The 10,369-nt window shown below is 51.3% G+C and overlaps 1 long non-coding RNA gene across 1 annotated transcript; it reads right to left on the bottom strand.

The window, feature by feature from the left end:
• Positions 1-4,300: 4,300 nt before the first annotated feature.
• Positions 4,301-5,945, bottom strand: LOC122457069. The gene is made up of 3 exons (XR_006276365.1): positions 5,298-5,945; positions 4,893-5,015; positions 4,301-4,584 (listed from the first exon to the last, which is right to left on the bottom strand). It is a non-coding gene; the product is annotated as an uncharacterized LOC122457069 (long non-coding RNA).
• Positions 5,946-10,369: the final 4,424 nt, after the last annotated feature.

Genomic DNA, 10,369 nt, shown 5'->3' with positions numbered 1-10,369 from the left:
AGGACAGGCAAATGAATCCAACTGAGCACCAGGCTCTGTACGCAAGGGTGTGTGCACATGGGTACGCATATTGTAAGCTCAAATGCTTGTCTCTTGCCAACAGAAGTTGGTCCAATGGAAGATATTACCTCCCCTACCTTGTCTCTATAGGATACTAGGGGCTCCGTGCTGCAGCCAGCAGGACCGACCCTGATAGAAACTCACTCTCACCTGATCCCTTAGGCATTCTTTCAGATCTGCTCATGCCAGGGGTTTACTCCCTTGTCACATGCTCTTCTGTGGCAGTGGAGCCCTGCGTGTGACACCAGGGTCCTTTACCATGAGAAAGTCGATGCTCGGACTCTGATGCAGGCTTGGGTAGAGGGGGCTGAGCTGAGGGCAGCTCTCGCTGAAGGCCCAGTGCCTGTAATAATTAACCAACAGGATCAAGAGCATTATGGGTGTGACAAGTGACAAGTAAAATGAACAAGTATGTCAGATGAGAGCAGAGTAAGTTCCTCCTCCCCCCATGAAAAAGCCCCTCCAGGACTTCCCCTGGAATTTCCTAATAAACCCAAGCCAACTTCTGTCCTCCTTGGGCTTGACCTTTCATGCCTCTTGAATCCCTTTTGCTGTTCCTCCACTGAACACCGCCCAGGGCTTTTTCCTGGAAGTCTGGATTGTGCCGGTTTATCAGGGCTTGCCCCTGCAGCTGCTTCACTCCCAGTGACTGCTCTATGTCTCCCTTGGTTGCTTGCCAACTTTCTCTACTCCGGCTGGAATCCCAGCTGGTCTATTGACTTTCTGTCATCCCGGAGAGTGACTGCAGACTCTCTCCTTGCCTGCAGCCCTCTTCTGCTGTCAACTTCCTCAGTTTATAGTCCTCTGCCAGCCCCTTCTCTGCTAAACTTCGCCCTCAGTTAAGCCTGCCTCTCCCAGTATCTCAACTAGCTTCCCACATTAACCTTTTTGGAGCCTGGGTGGTGTGCACACCCATCATCACATTGCTATCTGACTGGTGTTGCCACACGCTATGGGAAGCTGTGTCCAACCTGCCTTGGCTGACACACATCTCCTGGGAGCATTCAGTTAACCTGCTATTGCCCACGGCTGGAGAAACTTGTCATCACCCACTGCCGGTTATAGACCTTGTTCCATGCCGCAGCGAGTCAAACGCTGTGGCTGGATAATTTCACAGCCATTGATAACATTTGCTTTCATGGACGGTGAGATATTCCTGTCTTACAGAATCAGATCTCATGTTTCAAGGCTTCTGCTGATTACCTGAGGGTCAGGAAAGGTGTTTTCCCCTCTAGCCACAGCATTGTACCACTGGCTAACTCAGGGGCGGGCAAACTTTTTGGCCTGAGGGCCACATTGGGTTTCAGAAATTGTATGGAGGGCCAGTTAGGGGAGGCCGTGCCTCCCCAAACAGCCAGGCATGGCCCAGCCGCCACCCCCTATTCAACCCTCCCTGCTTCTCCCCCCCCGGGACTCCTGCCCCATCCAACCCCTCTGTTCCCTGATGGGCCCCCTGGGACCCCTGCCCCATCCACTCCTCCTGCTCTCTGTTCCCTGACCGCCCCCAGACCCCCTGCCCCTAACTGCCCCCCACCACCCCATCTAACCCCATCACCTTCCTGAATGCCCCCCCGGACCCCTACCCCATCCAGCCACCCCTTCTCCCTGACCACCCCCGGAACACCTGCCCCCATTCAAACCCCTGTTCTCCGCCCTCTGACTGCCCCAACCGCTAGCCACAGTCTCAGCCCCTGACCACCCCCCGTACTCCCCTGTCCTCTATCCAACCCTCCTCCCCGGCTCCCTGCCCCCTTATCACGCTGCCTGGAGCACCGGTGGCTGGAGGCGCTGCAGCCGTGCTGCCCGGCCAGAGCCAGCCATGCACCACAGGGCACAGAGACTGGGTTTGGCTGGGCTCTGCAGCTGCACTGCCCCAGGAGCTTGCAGCCCCGCCGCCCAGAGCATGGCACCAGCAGGGCAGTGAGCTGAGTCTGCAGGGGATGGGGAAAAGTAGGGGAGGGGCTGGGGGCTAGCCTCCCCGGCCAGGAGCTCAGGGGCTGAGCAGGAGCGTCTGGCCCGCAGGCCGTAGTTTACCCACCTCGGGGCTAACTGCATTGTAGGAAAGTTTCCAGTTCACCTTCTTCTGGAGCATTTCGGGATTGGTCACTGCCAAGGGGTAGATTCTGGACTAGGTGGGTCACTGGCTGGATCTGTTAGGCCAAATCAATCCGGTGTTCCTATTGCCAGTGGGACATTTCTTCACATTCGGTCTCCCACTGAGGAATAGCATGCTCCAAAGAGGAACACAAATCATGGTCTGAGGAAAACAAGTGTCAAGATGCTCTTACTCATACAGGAGTGGATTCTGCTGTCCTTCCTAGTGCCTGGGGCTGGGGAGGCGGGTGTCACAGCTGCTGCTGCATGACAACGAACTATGTCTTGTCTCAGGTTGGGACGTTCTGCTTCATGCTACCAGGGTCACACTATACCCTGCTCCACAGGATCCTTTCTGCATGTGTGTGAAAGAGGGCAGGAGAAACACGAGAAGTAAGAACCAGGACCAGGGGTGCTGGACGAGGGAGGGCCAGGGTGCCAAGCTCTCCCACTTTTTACCAGCCGAAAAGGCGAGCGACAGGAGGGAGGAGGCGGAGAGAAGCGAACAGGGTCTTGGGGGGGGAGCAGTGGTGTAGGAGCGGGGCCTCAGGGGAAGAGGCAGAAGGGCAGGGCCTGGGGAAGGGGCGGGGCCACAGTTCATGTACCGGTGGCCCCCACCCACTTTTAGGGAGCTGCTGCCGCTCCTGACCAGGACTCTGTGACCTAGGGTCACCAAGAGGCATGGTCAGATCTCCTTTCAGGGATACAGTCCCATGGTGTGTTTCTGGCCTGATACTGCGAAATGCAGAACATATCCTGTGATATCCTGAGCACTCCCGCCCATGGCAGTGGATGCTGCTCAGTGCTTCCCATGGCTGAAGCTCCTTTTTAAAAACTAATTTCCTGCTGAAATTCAAGTCACGTTTTATCACCAACTTTCTTAGCCCATGAGAGCTGGAATTAGCTGAGGAAGAGAATGGTTAAAACCTTCTCTCCCCCATTTCAGCATGTCAGGAGAGATTATAGGAGAACATTGACAGCCCCGACCTTCATGATGTACTCCTATTCTGTTCCATGCCTTGGTGGGCTGTATGTTGCTACTGCACATCTCCGCAGCAGATTTAACAATTTTATTAAGATGATGTTAAAATAAAAAGAAAACGGTACATAGTTTAAGCATAGAAGTTTCTGGTTATCAGGGAATAAGGTACAGATTATCAAGGGGTGCGAAGTTCGGTTTAGGAACGGGTGGTGTAAAGAATACATAATCTGCCATATCCCCAATTTGGGGTAAAAGGTTATCGGGTCAATGTACAGACATTGAGATATGGGGGTATGTTGTTCATATAATGGCTATGTTCAGGTGTGGAGTATAATGAGTGGATACGATGATGAGGATGGATTTACCCTCATTTGGTGAGATTTAATGTTCACTGAGTTTATGGTTCCAGTTCATATGGTCCAATGGGAAAAGTCTCTCGGTCCCTTTCTTGTAGTTGATGCACGATGTCATTCCAGCTCACACCTCCTGGTACTGTCGGTGGTCGGTGATGTGTTCAATGTAGATGTCCCTGGACCATTGGATGGTGTCTGAGACCATGAGGTGCCGCATAAGCCATGTGTAGCATTGACCAATCCCACAGGTCTGCAGCACAGGCTCGTTGCAGGGGTCCCAAGTGTGCAGGGCTCCGACGATCAGGGCATCCATCTGCACCTCGTAGCCCTTCGCTCTCGGGGTGTCAGCTATGGGGGGGTATTTTTCCAGCTTACGAGCTCAGGCTTCACGGAAGGCTGGGGTTCTGTTCTCAAAGGAGACTGTGATGTCGATGAGGATGATCTTTTTTTGGGCCTCAATGGTGACTACCACATCAGGTCGCAACTGGCTGTCAGTACCAGGGATAGCGCAATTCACGGCGACCTCCTGCAGGTGCGGTGCGATGACTTTCACCAGGTGCGGCATTGTGGCGCAGCTGCCAGGTTCTGGAGTGGGGCTTGCAGCTCCACTGGACGTGGGGCAGGGTCTTGTTGGAGTAGCCGCACTTCCTGCAACGCTTGTCTCGGTTCCCGTGGCGGACGGCTCCGTTGAGCAGGATGCAGTTGAGCCGGGCACAGTGGATGAACCGCCAGTCGGTGAAACGGGTGAGGCCACGCCCGGTAAGGAAGTGGTTGCTGGCGTCCCACTTGCTGGTCAGTTCGAAGGCTTTACCCTGGCCCAGTTTACGCTTCAGGGTTTCCATGTACAGTGAATGGATGGCTGCCTTCAGGGTCCTCTCCAGCATGCCCCTGGCGCTCGGGGTGACGATAGTGTTGTTGTCGGACCAGATCTGCGGCACCAGGACTCCCAGCTCCTGGCGCTCCTCACACCACTCCCAGCGGCAGCCGATGCATTTCCCCAGGCGACGCGTGGCATTGCGAGCGCGGGACCACAGTGAAGCAATGTCGCATTCTAAACTCCTAGGAAGGATCCTGTCTGTGTTCTTGTGGAGCAAGCTAAAAAAAAAAAACGGAAAGGGGAATTTTTTAAAGGTAGTTTACAAAACTGGAGCCTAGAATCACCTAACCTAGAGGTTGCACACCCACCAGCCTTTAATCTGGCTCAATTTATGGTGCAATAATCCAGGTCCTATTCCAAGGGTCAAAACTGCGAATCAGTTAAACATTCAAGAGCCAGGTCCTGTCTGGAATTCACTCAGAGACTCAACATCTAGTATCAAAAAATTCTGCCCAGCCTGGAAATCACAGAATAAATTGCACAGATTATTTATTAAGAATGACATCTGCAGATAATTCATACTCACACAACTAGATCTTCAGGAGGTGTAAATCAATTGCCTATGCATATTTACAGCGGCTGAGAGTCTGGTCCTTAGCATCTGTAAGAACTCACAGATGATCTGTTAAGGTAATTTTATCCTGGAGATCTTGCATAAGCAGAAAATATTTAATGGATCTAAATGGGGCTATAAAATACCATGCAGAAATAGAACAAGCCCCTCTCTCTTTGGAAACTACTTTGAGCTGAGTATCTGTCATCATCAATTTAAAATGCACATAGATTTAATGTAAAAAAGGTGCGTGGTAATTAGACTTTCATATTCTATTTAAGTCACCTGTGTTAGAAAACGTATATATCTGCTTTCTTGTAATTTTTCATATGTAAATACACTGATCACAAGATACTGAAAGCTAGAATGCCACCATACCCCAAGATTTCCAGTTAATAGAAATGGCTAAATGAATTAATTCCAGTTAATGCAGATGGCAGCGTTGTCTAGTGGTCAGGGCACAGCTCTGGTAGACAAGACTTCCAGATTCTGTTTCTGGCTCTGCCAGTGACTCATGGGGAGATCCTGGGCAAGTTTCTCAACCTCGCTTCTCATCCATCTGTGAAATGAAGTTAATAAGACAAAATTGTAGGCAAGTTAAAAATTGTAAGCTCCTTGGGGCAGGGTCTGTCTTTTGTTCTGTGTTTTCACAGTGCCTAGCACTGATCCAGGAGTGGGGTGCTCCTAGAGGCTATCCCAATACAACAAATAAGTAAATAATAATAATAAATAACAACTTACCTACTTCACGGAGGGCGTGTTGTGAGGCTGGGAAAGTGCACTGAGTTCTTTGGATCTACTGCACTGTATTATTGCCTAGAGCGGTGTTTCTCAACAACCAATCTGTGGATCGGCGCCGGTCCCTGAGATCTCCCTGACACAGTTTAGGAAGGCAGCAAGCCGGTCCCTAGTATCAAAAAGGTTGTCAAACACTGATTCAGAGGAATACATGAGGTATGAATCTGTGAGAGCCCCAGTGAAGCACTAGATGGTGCATTGGAGTAACTTTTAAGGGACTGTATTTTGGATTCCCTGATTTTTGATCTACAGATGAAAGCCATGCTAGGGAGTTTCAGTCTGGCATGCGGCTAAGCCATGTCTAGATTTGTTGTTAACTATCTGTGGTCCGAATGTTGGATGCTTGTTTGTTAAAATGTGCCACAGAAGCCTCCAAGGGGCAGGACACACAAATTGCAGAGAAGGAGAAAAGTTGCAGGGGGATTGTTTCCTTAATCTCATAGTCAAGCATCATATGTAATGACTAAAATCAGGCAGCCGAGGGAGATGGGAGCTGCATGCTAAGGATTGACCCAGTACAGGGTAGTGGGGCAGGCATCAGAGAGCCCCTGTGGGTGACAGGCAGACCAGGATACATGAGGACATCCAGGATCAAATGGAAGTGACAGTGGGAGCAAACGATTCTGATTTGCAGCAGGACCCTGCTGGGGAGGGATGCACAGGGGCATGCGAAGCAAATTGCTCTCCTTGTTCATTAATTATGCCACATTGTCTTCCTTTTATCTTACTGCAGGATCTAATTCACTGTTAATTAAGAGATCGTTTTCCAGCTCCTGGCAACTGTCCCACTTCCTTGATATATCTGATAGTTGAGTCCAGCTTGCTTTCCTTCTGTATTTTTGCTTTCTTCCTTGGGGGGAATTACTGAATTGCCCAGGAGAGGCTCAGTATCCTTCCAGGCTGACCTGGGTCTGACTGAAACCCCGAGATTTTAACACCCTCAAACTTTGCTCCCCAGTCCAATCAGAATTTGCAAATGGCGCCTGAGATGTCATAATGGGCTGAATGAAAACCTCGGGTCCAAGCGGAACATTCCCAGATTTTTGGGGCACTAGACACCCGTCTCTGGATCCAAATGAGAATCACGGGCCCATCTTCATTTTCAGGGTGTAAGTGTTGGCACTGGCAGCTGTGTCCAGTAACAGTTGCTTTATAAACTCTTTGGAAAAGTGGTGGTAAAAAGAGCATTCAATGAAAACACCAAGAAGAGATGCAGATCATTGCTTCTTGACCCTCCCTTTTTTTTTTAAAAGCACTCAGGAAAGGTTGGCTTGACAGCCCACGGAACAATTATTGGCATGTACCAGCTCCTCCCACCGTGCCCCACTTACATACCTCCACCGTGCCATGGAGGGGTTGCCCTCAAGACATGAGAGGGAAGCAGAGGCAGTCCTATGTGCTGCTCATGGGTCCCGCTTGGTATCTGAAGCCTTTTGGCCAGGACCGGTGGCATTAAAGTCAGCTTTTCATTTTAACACAGAAAAGTTGAAGGCATGCGGGCAATGGAAGCCTGGGAGCCTGTGATGCAGGGGAATTGATGAATCCAGCACCCTCCAGATTGGAGAGTAGGCCAGTCCTCAGCACGGTGCATTCAGCCACTGGTTTCTCTGCTGTGCTGACAACAAGGGGCCACGACCCTGTGGATACTTGTCAGGTCGGGACGAGGTGGAGAGGCCAAACTGGTTTCACAAACGACTATCAGAGGAGGATTGTCAGCCATGATTGACAGAGGCAAGCTACAAATCGGTGTCCAAGTAGCAATAGGATCCATAACTGCCTTAGCAATTCCCATGTGCAGCGCTGTTATAGCCCTGTTGGTCCCAGGATATTGGAGAGACCAGATGGGTGAGGTCCTACCTTTTATTGGATCCAGCTTGTCTCTATCACCAACAGAAGTGGGTCCAATACAATCTATGACCTCACCCACCTGGGGTCTCTAAGACCCCTTCTCTCGCAGACGGGTTTCTTTTGTGATTTCCCTGGCGGTTGAACAGAACACACAGTAGAGGCAGGGGACGGGACGCGGGGACGCTGCCTTTATGGATCCGGGACTGTGGCTCCCAGCCCGGGAGGCAGTTAAAGAATTGTTCTGTCCCCTCCGCCAGAGAGACTCAACTCCATGACACCAGGTGACTCAGCAAACAGTCCTCAGGGGTTCATTGCCCTGCTGAGGGATACCTGGACACAGTACAGGCCCTGTGTACAGGTGAGTGGCTTAGGGGGGCATACACGATACCGGTTAACGCCCTCACTGTCACAGGCTTGAAAGGTGAGGCAGCCCAGGTGTGCTCATGTGGCTGAGGGAGGAGGCCTGTTGCGAATCCAAGGTTCACCCTGTTATCTCTGAGCCGCCTGTGTTACTGTACAAGAGGAAGCTGATCCTGCACCACTGGGAGGCTGCTTGGTGTTTCAACAGCATTATCTATTTTAGAAGTGCCTGTCTTCAGCGGGTGGTTCTCTTCTCCCTGAGGACCCCGAGACTCATCCCCACACTCCTCCCTGGGTGCCCACATCTTCTCCCCTAACATTTTCATGACCATACCTGGCCACACCTTTCTTCTCTTCAGTTCTGAACCCCGGGGAGAGGGTGGGGTCTGCAGTGCAGACTTTCCCCTTTGTAGCCATCAGGCAAAACTGGTGTGTTCCTATCCGATGCCCTTCTTCTGCAGCTGTGCCCACATTCCCTAGGAATGCTCTGCTCCAGGGCTGCAGCCCTTCGCAGCAGCAGGGTTAGATGCGGAGAGCCCCTTAGCCTGAGGTAGAAGTGTTTGCACTGGCCAACATCGATGCCCACTGATATACAATTGAGATGCGAGAGCACCTGCCAGCACTAGAAGGAACAATGTGTCGTTTCCCTGTAGAACTTACCTTCCTGGAGTATCTTTGCTCATGCTGTGTCATGAACACCCATCCTGCTGCCACCTTCTGCTGGCGTTCTGATTGTGCCATTCGTTCATAGTTTCCTCCCTTCTCCCTCCTGTGGCTTGGCTGGGAGGTACAGCACACAGGCAGCAACAGGGCTTGGTGGAGATTCAATGCACTGCAATGCCTGATGAGGAAAGATGCTAGTGGACCAGCGGCCTTGCTTGGAGATGGGCTTGTCCTTTGTGTCTCGGCACATTTCCTGCAGAAAGAAACTCCTTTTAGGGAGCTTGCAGAGGAATTCAGAGCGTGCCAGCCAACTGCTGCGTATTATAAAGCAGGGAGGGGACTGGGTGCTCTTGTGTGACATGCTAGAATGGTGCTCTCTCCTGGTCAGTGTGTGTTACGTGTCCCCCTCTGAGCCTGATCCACAGAGGATTCTGTTCAGCTCTAAACTAGAAAGCCTGGTTCTTTCGCTCATGCTTTTAGCTTTGGATATCCCCAGTTGAGTTCCCAGTGTCTGCAAAGATGGTAGCTGTCACACTCACAGAGTGAGAGCCCTCTGCGTGGGTAGAGCGCTTTGTAGGTGACCCTCTTTGTTCTCTCAGAGATGCCTGCATGGCTTGCCCTGAGCACCCTCTCATCCAGGGAAATGCAAAAGCAACTCACTGTGCATTCAAAACACAGTGCGTACTCCTGACTGGCATTATCCGGGGAGAACGTAGTGTCTACGGCATCAGCTCCAGAGACTCTCCTCGCGCCAGGACTAAGTCACTGTGAAAACACCATCGCCTCGGGACTGATAGGCAGGAGCTTCCACTTCCCCCAAGCCCTGGCTGAGCTCGCACGGAGGTGCTCCTGTGAGATCAGAAATTACAAACAAGGAACTGAAAAGTGCACTGCAACTTTGGGCCCAACTTCTGCTTGGGCCACTCACTCCCCCCGTCTGCCTCCCGGAATGAGCCATGAATGAACCTCTAACTACCGTCAGTGGTTCAGATGAAGATGCCACTGTGAGGACGTTTCTCCAGACATACCCTAATCCCTCCGGCTAACAGGCCGGGCTGGGAAATACCTGGGAACAGTCTCTCTTTTGTGAGATTCCCAACATTGCCGGGATATCAGCTGCTGTGGTCCAAGTCTTGGGTGGATTCTGATTTGATTTGAATGGCTTCCTCCATCCCTCATGGGAACATGAAATATTTGGCGAGGGTGTGTAACCTCTGCTATCTTGGCTGACGCACCAGAAATTGAATTGGGGACCTCTGGATCTAAAAGCATAAGCTGCTACAGCTTGAGCTGAAAATTTCAGGTTCCCTAGCTGGGCTGCCGTGGACTCATCCTGTGTGGCTTGGGCACAGAGAGGGGACCTGTAATTCACACTCAGCAGTGCGCCACGGGCACGGCCTGTGAGAGGGATACGCTGCCCAGGGAATTATTCCATCTTTCTCCTAGCCAATCAATGCCAGTATGAATAATAAAAAGGAGCGACTACTTACGGGCCTCTTGTATCGATCGCCCCTGTTGTAACGAGGGGCCGCTGAACAACCCAGAGTTCTCCTGCTAACTGATATCCCCATGCTTATTTAGCCAAGGAGGGGATGATCGATTGAGTGACTTCGAGATTTTTTTTTAAATGTAGAGCCATAAAAAAGCTTTTTCTAAATTAAACTGAAGCCAGAGACACACAGAGCTGGGAGGGGCTGGGGGCTACTTGTCAGTACTTTTTAGCATTTCAGTCCAGCTTGCAATGAGGGGAATGATAAAGCACTGGCGCTCTCAGGGTTGAA

The sequence above is a fragment of the Dermochelys coriacea genome, chromosome 18 (assembly GCF_009764565.3).
Source record: "Dermochelys coriacea isolate rDerCor1 chromosome 18, rDerCor1.pri.v4, whole genome shotgun sequence".
Taxonomy (NCBI): Eukaryota; Metazoa; Chordata; order Testudines; family Dermochelyidae; genus Dermochelys; species Dermochelys coriacea.
This window is presented reverse-complemented; position numbering and strand designations above follow the sequence as displayed.